The sequence below is a fragment of the Nerophis ophidion genome, linkage group LG10 (genome assembly GCF_033978795.1).
Source record: "Nerophis ophidion isolate RoL-2023_Sa linkage group LG10, RoL_Noph_v1.0, whole genome shotgun sequence".
In the NCBI taxonomy this organism is placed as follows: Eukaryota; Metazoa; Chordata; class Actinopteri; order Syngnathiformes; family Syngnathidae; genus Nerophis; species Nerophis ophidion.
In genome coordinates, this window is record NC_084620.1 from 56,523,844 (window position 1) to 56,536,399 (window position 12,556).

General features: G+C 27.7%; 1 long non-coding RNA gene across 1 annotated transcript; it reads right to left on the reverse strand.

Moving 5' to 3' along the window:
• Positions 1-3,044: 3,044 nt before the first annotated feature.
• On the reverse strand, positions 3,045-3,762 carry LOC133559932 (uncharacterized). The gene is made up of 3 exons (XR_009808341.1): positions 3,440-3,762; positions 3,234-3,333; positions 3,045-3,127 (listed from the first exon to the last, which is right to left on the reverse strand). It is a non-coding gene; the product is annotated as an uncharacterized LOC133559932 (long non-coding RNA).
• Between the last annotated feature and the right edge of the window lie 8,794 nt (positions 3,763-12,556).

The following is a 12,556-nucleotide window of genomic DNA, read 5'->3' on the forward strand; positions in this document are numbered from 1 at the left end:
AGTTTGTGTTCATTAAACACTTATTCCGGTCCGAATGTTGTTAGATTAATATTGTATGATAATTATACTGTTGTTGTTTTTTTTTTTTGGTTTCTGTTTTTTCTACAGTTAGCATGCTGCTGCTAGCCACAAATAAATATAATTTAAATTACATTTGCTACAATATTCATGTTAATTTGTTATAGTTTGTGTATATTAAACACTTATTCCGGATGTAATGTTGCTAGATTAAATTTATATGATAATTATACTGTTGTTTTTTGTTTGTTTTTTACAGTTAGCGTGCTGCTGCTAGCCACAAATAATTATCATTTATATCAAATACGTTACAAAAATCTTATTAATTTGTTAAAGTTTGTGTTTATTAAACACTTATTCCGGATGGAATGTTGTTAGATTAATATCGTATGATAATTATACTGTTGTTTGTTGTTTTTTTTTGGTTTCTGTTTTTTTCTACAGTTAGCATACTGCTGCTAGCCACAAATAAATATAATTTAAATTACATTTGCTACAATATTCATGTTAATTTGTTGTAGTTTGTGTATATTAAACACTTATTCCGGATGGAATATTGCTAGATTAATATTATAATTATACTGTGTCTTTTGTTTCTGTTTTTATTTTTTTACAGTTAGCACGTTGCTGCTAGCCACAAATAATTATCATTTATATCAAATATGTTACAAAAATCATTTTCATTTGTTAAAGTTTGTGTATATTAAACACTTATTCCGGATGTAATGTTGTTAGATTAATATTGTATGATAATTATACAGTTGTTTTTTTTCTGGTTTCTGTTTTTTCTACAGTTAGCACGTTGCTGCTATCCACAAATATAATTTAAATAACATTTGCTACAATATTCATGCTAATTTGTTATATTTTGTGTATATTAAAACACTTATGCTGGATGGAATGTTGCTAGATTAATATTATATCATAATTATACTGTGTTTTTTGTTTGTTTGTATCTGTTTTTATTTTTTTACTGTTAGCACGTTGCCGCTAGCCACAAATAAATATAATTTACGTAAAATATGCTACAATATTCATGTTAATGTTATAGTTTGTGTATATTAAACACTTATTCCGGATGGAATGTTGCTAGATTAATATTATATTATAATTATACTGTGTTTTTTGTTTCGGTTTTTATTTTTTTACAGTTAGCACGTTGCTGCTAGCCACAAATAAATATAATTTACGTAAAATATGCTACAATATTCATGTTAATTTGTTATAGTTTGTGTTTATTAATCGGTTATTCCAGAGGGAATGTTGCTAGATTAATATTATAATTATACCGTGTTTTTTGTTTGTTTCTGTTTTTATTTTTTTACAGTTAGCACGTTGCTGCTAGCCACATATAAATATAATTTACGTAAAATATGCTACAATATTCATGTTAATTTGTTATAGTTTGTCTTTATTAATCGGTTATTCCGGATGGAATGTTGCTAGATTAATATTATATGATAATTATACTGTTTTTGTACTGCTAGCCACAAATAAATATAATTTACATGCAATATGTTACAATATTCATGTTAATTTGTTATAGTTTGTGTTCATTAAAGGCTTATTCCGGCTGGAATGTTGCTATCTTAATATCATGTGATAATTGTACTGTTTTTGTTTGTTTATATGTCTACTTGGACGTTGGAGTCTGCAATAAAGCTTGGAGAAAGCTTTAAAAAAAAAACGAAATATCTGTCTCTCACCAGCTGAAACATTCCCGACTTCCAGTGGCCAGATTTGTCATCTTCTTGCCTATGAGCTCTTCTTGACTGCGTGGACTTTGTCAAGGAGAGCGTCAAGCGATCTATCTCACCACGGAGAAATTGAATTAAAGTCATAAATTAATTGGCTGTATAAAGTGGCGCCAAAATGAATAATTCACTATTTCCACGCAGGCTAATCTGAGCTTTTCATTTGTGGAATTAGTATTGCAGTATCCAAACAGAAAAAAAAAGGGGGGGGGGGGGGGGAGATTGATTGCTGTTTTTATCGGAATAAAGTGTTTTTTTTTTTTGGTCAAGGTGGTGCGAACATTCAATTAAAGCATATTAATATTTTTGATGCATGCACAAGGATGCACGTGCTTTTTTTTTTTTAGCGCCAAAGATGACCTTAATTGCAAACAAAAACAAATAAAAAAAAAAAAAGGTGCAGCTTCTTCTTCCTCGCCGCTGCACACATTTTTTTTTTTTTTTTCCTGATTTGCGAAAGCAAATATTAGGCCGAGGTGGGGAGAATCGTCCTCTTATCTGCCGCCGCACGTCTCCAGGATCACAGAAGCTGATTAAGAAAAGAAGTGCGCGCCAAGGCTGGATTCATAATGATTGGGGAATAATGAATCCTTATCTCGCCCCTGCAGATTATCAGCCTTTCAGCGCGCCCATGTTTTGTTACACGGGGATAATTTATTGCATCTAATACATCACAATGAATCTGATGGCCGGGTTTCATCCTGCAGGGGCCGAGAAAATGCTTTTAGCATGTTTAATTGCGAAAATAGGAGAGGGGGGGGGGGGGGGGGGAATCTGATAAAGGAGGAGGAGGGGGGGTCTGTAATCTCTCCCGCCAGTCTTCCAGTTTATAATTAGTGTGTCAATTTCAACCTGAAATTAACAGCATCGACCTGCACTCTGCTGATGATTTATTTTACACCAAGAACACACACACACACACACACACACACACACACACACACACACACACACACACACTTAGGTAGATTTGAAATGCCCATGTAAAAAAAAAAAAAAAACATTTATCCATTAATAGTTGACACGAAATGATGCATTATTGATGCACTTCCCCTGTCCTCATTTCTAAAATGGCGGAGGAGGGTTTTTTTTTGTTTGTTTTTTCTCTATGGTGGACTTATTCTACAGCCATACAGGTCACACTGATGGTCGTGATATAAAACAACTTTGGCACTCTTGGTGTTATGCGCCACACTCTGTGAACCCACATCAAACAAGAATGACAAACACATTATAAACACAACATTATAAATACCCGGAATGCCATACCTCGGTCGGTAGAGCGGCCGTGTCAGCAAATTGAGGGTTGCAGGTTCGATTCCCGCTTCCGCCATCCTAGTCACTGGCGTTGTGTCCTTCAATACAAAACAACTTTGGCACTCTTGGTGGTATGCGCCACACTCGGTGAACCCACATCAAACAAGAATGACAAACACATTATAAACACAACATAATAAATACCCGGAATGCCATAGCTCGGTTGGTAGAGCGGCCGTGTCAGCAACTTGAGGGTTGCAGGTTCGATTCCCGCTTCCGCCATCCTAGTCACTGGCGTTGTGTCCTTCAATATAAAACAACTTTGGCACTCTTGGCGTTATGCGCCACACTCTGTGAACCCACATCAAACAAGAATGACAAACACATTATAAACACAACATAATAAATACCCGGAATGCCATAGCTCGGTTGGTAGAGCGGCCTTGCAAGCAACTTGAGGGTTGCAGGTTCGATTCCCGCTTCCGCCATCCTAGTCACTGGCGTTGTGTCCTTCAATATAAAACAACTTTGGCACTCTTGGTGGTGTGCGCCACACTCTGTGAACCCACATCAAACAAGAATGACAAACACAAACACATTATAAACACAACATTATAAATACCCGGAATGCCGTAGCTCGGTCGGTAGAGCGGCCGTGTCAGCAACTTGAGGGCTGCAGGTTCGATTCCCGCTTCCGCCATCCTAGTCACTGGCGTTGTGTCCTTCAGTATTAAACAACTTTGGCACTCTTGGTGGTGTGCGCCACACTCTGTGAACCCACATCAAACAAGAATGACAAACACAAACACATTATAAAAACAACATTATAAATACCCGGAATGCCATACCTCGGTTGGTAGAGCGGCCGTGTCAGCAACTTGAGGGTTGCAGGTTTGATTCCCGCTTCCGCCATCCTAGTCACTGGCGTTGTGTCCTTCAATATAAAACAACTTTGGCACTCTTGGTGTTATGCGCCACACTCTGTGTGGCCAAAAAGCCAAATATTTTGAAATAAATTTCCGTAAGAGCCATATAATATTTTTTTTAACACTTAACACAACTAAAGGCGTGCATTTTTTAAGTAAAATGCACGCCTTTAGTTGTGTTAAGTGTTAAAAAAAATATTATATGGCTCTTACGGAAATTTATTTCAAAATATTTGGCTTTTTGGCTCTCTCAGCCAAAAAAGGTTCCCGACCCCTGCTATAAAAATAAAAGAAACATTTAAAAATGACGAATGCAAATAGTATAATTTAAACATCCGATAAAAGGAATATCGATCCATCCATTTTCTACCGCTTATTCCCTTTCGGGGTGGCGGGGGGCGCCGGCGCCTATCTCAGCTACAATCGGGCGGAAGGCAGGGTACATCCTGGACAAGTCACCAACTCATTACAGGGCCAACACCAATAGACAACATTCACACTCACATTTTTCAAATATTAAATGAACAAACAAATATCCGTTAAAATAAAAAAAGGGAATTAAAAATAATACCATAAGAATGGATGGATGGTATATTCCAGGGGTCGGGAACCTTTTTGGCTGAGAGAGCCAAGAAGCCAAATATTTTTAAATTTTTTTCCCCATTTTTAACACCGAACAAAACTAAACGCGTGCATTTTTAAGTAAGACCAACATTTCTAGAGTATAATACGTCTTTTGTTCTTTGTAATAACGTTGTTATTCTCGAGCTAACTGTGGAGGGGGCGTGGCCTGGCGGCCTGCAGCGAACTGGGGTGTGCCAGGACCGGCCTCGAAATCAGCGACCGGTGCGTACATGGTCCCACCTGGGCCTTTTTATCTAATCACCTGTCGCTCTGTTGTAAGCAGCAGCCAGCAGGAGAGACAGGGTTGGGGCTGGAGCAGGAGCGCTGTTTTATTTCTATAATGTCATCATTATAGAAATAAAACAAACATTTAAAAATGACGAATCCAAATAGTATAATTTAAACATCCAATAAAAGGAATATAATTAAGTCAAAATAAGATATTTTGTTATTTATGTCATTTAGTGATAGCAGTTATTTAAATATTTTGGGAAAAATATATATTTTTTAAATAATAAATGAACAAACATAAATATCCGTTAAAATAAAAAAAGGGAATTAAGAATACCATAAGAATTGATGAATGGTATATTCCAGGGGACAGGAACCTTTTTGGCTGAGAGAGCCAAGAAGCCAAATATTTTTACATTTTTTCCCCATTTTTAACACCGAACAAAACTAAACGCGTGCATTTTTAAGTAAGACCAACATTTCCAGAGTATAATAGGTCTCTTATTCTTTGTAATAACATTGTTAGTCTGAAGCAAATTGTCGAGGGGGGGTAGCAAAGCGGGATGTTGCCAGGAATCAGCTTCGAAATCAGCGACAGGTGCGTGCGTAGATGGTCCCACCTGGGCCTTTTCATCTAATCACCTGTCGCTCTGTTATAAGCCAGCAGGAGAGACAGGGTTGGGGCTGGAGCCAGAGCGCGAGTGAGGACGAAAGACAAAAAGACAATTGCTGGAAAGCAACTGAGAGACTAATTGATCAAAAATAAAACAATATTTTACCCTAAAACAGGCTCTCATGTCAGTGCTTGGTGGTCTGAAGAACCCCCAAGCCCAACGCTAACCAATAATAAATAAAATACTTCTTACCGTTAACGCAACTTCTTGAACATAAAAATGCATGAGAATGTTTTATATTTTGAATGTTATTTTCTACACTATGATTACAAGTGGAATTATTCATTACTTATCCTGTTAATGTCAGCTCAGATTTATCCGAGAGCCAGATGCAGTCATCAAAGAGGCCACATCTGGCTCTAGAGCCATAGGTTCCCTACCCCTGGTCTATACCATATTTCATTGAATAACCGCCATGGCACTAATTATTTTGAAACCTCTTCTCACTCCTGCGCTTACCAAAGGCATGCGGTAAAAGTAAGCATGCGCTAATTATTTTAAAACCTCTTCTCACTCCTGCACTTACCAAAGGCATACAGTAAAAAAAATGAGTGTGATGTAAGCTTGGACCTTAAATCCTACTGAATAGCTCTTAATCTTCTTCCCTTTATGCGATTTCAAATTACCGGTATTAAAATCAGCCTCCTCCATTTTGAAAATGATGACAGGTGAAGTGTGACCCTGCGGCAATTCAAGGAAATACTGTATCCATTAATAGTTAATAGCATTATTTTAATAGCAGTAATTATGTCGTCATTATAGAAATAAAACAATTTAAAAATGACGAACCCAAATAATAGAATTTAAACAATCGATAAAAGGAATATACTTAAATCAAAATAAAATTTTTTTGTTATTTATGATAGTTATTTTTTAAATATTTTGGGGAAAAATAAAAACATTTAAAAATGATTAATGAATAAACATAAATACCCATTAAAATATGATAAAAAAGTGAATTAAAAGAAATACCATTGATGGATGGTATAAATAATAAATAAATAAAATGTATAATTTTTAATTCAAATACATTTTAATTTAGTGATAGCAGTTATTATTCAAGTATTTGGGAAAATTAAAAACATTTAAAATTAATGAATGAATAAACACACACATCCGTTAAAATTAAAAATACAAAAAAAAAAAAAGAAACTAAAAATAATACCATCCATCCATGTTATTATTTTTTATAAGTTATTTAAATATTTGGGGAAAAAAAAAAACATTTTAAAAATGATCAATGAATAAACATATACAAATAAAATAAAAATAAAAAAGTAAATTAAAATAATACCGTATGGATGGATGGTATATATATTAAATAAATAAAACGTATTATTTATAATTCACATTATTTTTTAATTTCGTGATAGCAGTTATTATTTAAATATTTGGGAAGAATTAAAAACATTTAAAAATGATGAATGAATGAACATATATAAACATTTGTTAAAATAAAAATAAAAAAGGGAATTTAAAATAATACCATCCATCCATCCTGAGTAGTATTTTTATAAGTTATTCAAATATTTTGGGAAAAATAAAAAACATTTAAAAAATAATTAATATTCAAATATAAATATCCGTTTAAATAATAATAAAAACAAGTGAATTAAAAATAATACCATCCATCCATGGTATTATTTTTAATTCACTTTTTTAATTTTATTTTAAAGGATATATATATATATATATATATATATATATATATATATATATATATATATATATATATATATATATATATATATAAACATCCGTTAATATAAAACAAGTCAAGTAAAAATAATGAATTTTGTTTATTTAATATATATTTAATTACGGATTTTAAATGTGGTAGCAATTATTGAAATATTTTTGGAAAAATAAAAACATTCAAAAAATGATAAATTAATAAACATATAAATATCCGTCAAAATAATGATAAAAACAGTGAATTAAAAATACCATCCATCCATCCATGGTATTATTTTTAATTCACTTTTTTATTTTTGTTTTAACGGATTTTTATATATGTATATTCATTTATAATTTTTTAAATGTTTTTTTTCCAAATATTTAAATAACTGCTGTCACTAAATTAAAAATTAATGTGAATAAAAAAAATATGTTGAATTTATTTAATATATATTTAATTTCCAGATTTTAAATGTGATAGCAATTATTAATTAAATATTTTTGGAAAAATAAAGATATTTCAAAAAATATAAATGAAGAAATATATAAAAACATCCGTTAAAATAAACATTTTTAACTAAAAATAATGCATTTTATTTTTTTAATGTATTTTTAATTACGTATTTTAAATGTGATAGCAATTATTAAAATATTTTTGAATAATAAAAATATTTAAAAATTATATAAATTAATAAACATATACAAATATCCGTTAATATAATTTTAAAAAGTGAATAAAAAATGATACCATCCATCCATGGTATTATTTTAAATTCGTCTTTTAATTTTTTTTTAACGGATGTTTATACATTATTCATTTATCATTTTTGAATTTTTTTTATTTTTCCCAAATTATTTAAATAATAACTGCTGTCACCAAATAAAAAAATAATGTAAATTGAAAAATACGTTTTATTTATTTAATATATATTTATTTTGCAAATTTTAAATGTGATAGCAATTATTAATTACATATTTTTGGAAAAATAAAGATATTTCAAATATTATAAAATGAAGCAACATATAGAAACAGCCTTTAAAAAAAATGCATTTTATTTTTTCAATATATATTTAATTACGGATTTTAGGTGTGATAGCAATTATTAAAATATTTTTAAAAAATAAAAACCTTTAAAATATGATAAGCGAATAAACATATAAAATATCCTTTAAAATATATATATATATATTTTTAAAAAGTTAATTAAAAATACCATCCATCCATCCATCCACGGTATTATTTTTAATTCACTCTTTTATTTTTATTTTAACAGATGTTTATATATGTTTATTCGTTCATAATTTTTTAAAATGTTTTTTCATTTTTCCCAAATATTTAAATAATAACTGCAGTCACTAAATTAAAAATTAATCTGAATTAAAAAATAATACGTTTTTTTAATTTTTTATTTAATATATATTTAATTTACAGATTTTAAATATGATAGCAATTATTAATTAAATATTTTTGGAAAAATACATATTTCAAAAATTATAAATAAGGAAACATATATAAATATCCGTTAAAATAAAAAAAGTTAAATAAAAATAATGGATCTTATTTTTGTAATATATATTTAATTACGGATTTTAAATGTGATAGCAATTAAAATATTTTGGAAAAATAAAAACATTTAAAAAATAACAAATAAATAAAAATATGTAAACATCCATTAAAATGAATAAAGGGAATTAAAAGGAATACCTTTTATTATTTATTTAACAAATATTAAATTTCAGATTGTAGATGTGTGATTATTTTAAAAATATAAACAATTTAAATGAATAAAAACATTCATAAACATCCGTTGAAATTAGTAAAGTTAATTAGAAAGAACACATTTTGCAACTTTTTTAATTATAGATATTTTATTACAGATTTGATATGTGAGAGCAATTATTAAAATATTTTGGAAAAATAAAAACATTTCAAAAATGCTAAATGAATAAAAGATATACAAACATCCGTTAAAATAAAGTGAATTAAAAATAAATCGTATTTATTGAAAATATATCTAATTCCAGTTTTTAAATGTGAGAGTAATTATTAAATACTTGGGAAAAATAAAAATATTTAAAAAATTATGAATGAATTAAAACATCTAAACATCCGATAACATAAATATATTTAATTAAAAACAAGACAGCGTGTTGTTTATGTAACATGTATTAGTTGCAGATTTTAAATGTGATAGAAATTATTAATTAAATATTTGGGAAAAATAGAAACATTTCAAAAATGATAAATAAAAATATATACAAACATCCGATAAAATAAATACATTTAATTAAAAAGAAGACATTTAGTTTTTTTTATGTAATATGTGTTCAGTTACAGATTTTAAATGTGATAGCAATTATTAATTCAATATTTGGGAAAAATAAAAACATTTAAAAATGTTAAATGACTAAACATATATAAAAATACATTAAAATAAAAAAAAAGTGAATTAAAAGGAATACATTTGTGTTTAATTACAGATTTTAAGTGTGGTAGCAATTTTTAAAGATTTAAGACAAATAAAAACATTTCAAACATCATAAATGAATAAAAAATACATAAACATCCGTTGAAATAAAAAAAGTGAATTAAAAATAATAAATGTATTTAATAAATATTTAGATGCAGTTTTTAAAAGAGGTAACAATTATTGATTTAATGTTTGGGAAAAATAAAAACATTACAAAAATAATAAATTAATTAAAAAAAATATATAAACATACTTTAAATTAAAAAAAAGTGAATACATTTTTTTTTTTTTTTTAATTTCATATAAATTTAATTACAAACTTTAAATGTAATAGCAATTATTAATTAAATATTTTGGGACAATAAAAACATGATAACAGAACAAAAATATACAAACAGTTAAAATAAAAAAAAGTGAAGAAAAAATAATGTTTTATTTAATTAATGTTTAATTAAAGATTTTAAATGTGATAGTTATTTAAATATTTAGCAAAAATAAAAACATTTCAAATTGATGAATAAACTATCTGTTGAAATAAAAAAGTGAATTAAAAATGGTACGTTTTATTTATTTAAAATATATTTAATCATGGATTTTAAATATGATAGCCATTATCAATTAAATATTTGGGAAAAATGAAAACATTTAAAAAATTATAAATGAATAAAAAATACGTAAACATCCCTTAAAATGAAAAAAGTGAATTACAAATAATATATGTATTTTTTAAATAAATATTTAATTACAGATTTTAAATGTGATTACAATTATGAATTAAATATTTGGGAAAATTAAATACATTTCAAAAAAGATAAATTAATAAAAACATAAACATCCGATAAAATAAATATATTAATACAAAAAAGAAGACATTTTGTCATTTATGTAACATGGATTCAGAGACAGATTTTAAATATGATAGCAATTATTAATTTAATATTTTGGAAAAATAGAAACATTTCAAAAATGCTAAGTGAATACAAATATATAAACATCTATTACAATGAATAAAATCAATAACAAATAAGACCTTTTTTTATGTAATATGTATTTAGTTACAGATTTAAAATGTGATAGCAATTATTAAATATTTTGGAAAAATAAAAACATTAAAAAAATTATAAATAAATAAAAAATATATAAACATCCGTTAAAATAAATAAAGGGAATTAAAAAGAAGACTCTTTGTTATTTAACATATATTAAAATTCAGATTTTAAATGTGAGAAAAATTTTGAAAAATAAAAACACTTTAAATGATGAATAAAACATTTATAAACATCCGTTGAAATTAGTAAAGTTAATTAAAAAGAAGACATTTTATTTTTTAATTATAGATATTTAGTTACAGATTTTATATGTGAGAGCAATTATCACATTATTTTAAAAATAAAAACTTTAGAAATTATAAATAAAACATTTATAAACATCTGTTACATTTTTATTTATTTATTTCATGTGTATTTAATTACAGATTTTATATGAGGGCAGTTATCAATAAATTATATACAAAAGAATAATACAAACATCTATTAAAATAAAGTAAATTAAAATAAAAATATTTTGATATGTATTCAATATATATTTAATTACACATTTGATATGTTTGATATCAAAAATATAAAATGGATAAGAAAAAAGCAAATGTCTATTAAAATGATTGAATTAAATTAAAATCAACATATGTCATCATTTATTACATTTTATTTTCGATTTTAAATGTGAGAGCAATTATTAAATTATTTAAAAATAGTTAAAATGCTATTAAAAATAAACCAATCAAAATTAATAAAGTAAATGAAAATTAAGTTATTGCATTTATTGTGTTAATTTCTACATTTTACATGGGATAATGATTGTTGTTAAAACAATTTTAAAATCAGTTAAAATTAACTCATTTAATTAAAATGACAATATTTTGATATTAATTCAATACAGTATACATTGATCCCAATTTTAAATATGAAAGCAATTATTGTCAAATTATTCTTTTAAAACCAAAAACATATAAAAGAACAAAAATAGTAATAATATAAGTACCAATTGATTAAAATGAATTAATTGAATTAAAAAGAAGACCTTTTGATATTTGTATGATATATATTAAACTCAATTTTAATGATAGCAAAATCTTGTCAAATTTTGTCAAAAATAAAAAAAATATTCAAAATAATAACAATAAATCTACACTCAAATGAAAACATTGATCTAAAAATAACACGTTCCATAAAAAAAAAAAAACAACAACACATTTTTAAGGGTGTCATTTTTGAAACAACTGTCAAATGTTACTTTGCCTGTGACGTCAGGGCCGCCCCTGTTTATACACGCAACTGTTGCGCCATGCTGGAAATGTGTAATTAGCACATTTGTCTGATCATTATGATAATCATCATTGTTGTGGCTCCTCCGCCTGCAGCCTCCTCACATTGATCTGCTTGCTTGGTATCCTAGCAACACCATCAGATGTTTATCACGTCTAAACGTCAGGGATGGGGAGGATGGGGGGGGGGGGGGGGTTGTCCGTGTCAAACAAACAAGCCTTATTCCCCCCCAGGCCACCCCCCCATGAGCAGAATAATCCATGAGTGGGTGGCCTCATGAAGCAAAAAAAAAAGCAAAGAGCCAAGAAAAGCATCACCAGCTTAAGTGCATTCCAAATAAATAATAATATGAATAATAATGATGACGATTCTGTGGACAAATAATCGGCCTTTTAGTTTTTGTAGCAACAAGCCAATCAGAAGAGAGGCCTTATATATATATATATATATATATATATATATATATATATATATATATATATATATATATATATATATATATATATACATATACATATATATACATACATATATATATATATAAATATATAAAAGCATGATGTTTCCAACCCCATGCTTCACAGTAGGTATGGTGTTCTT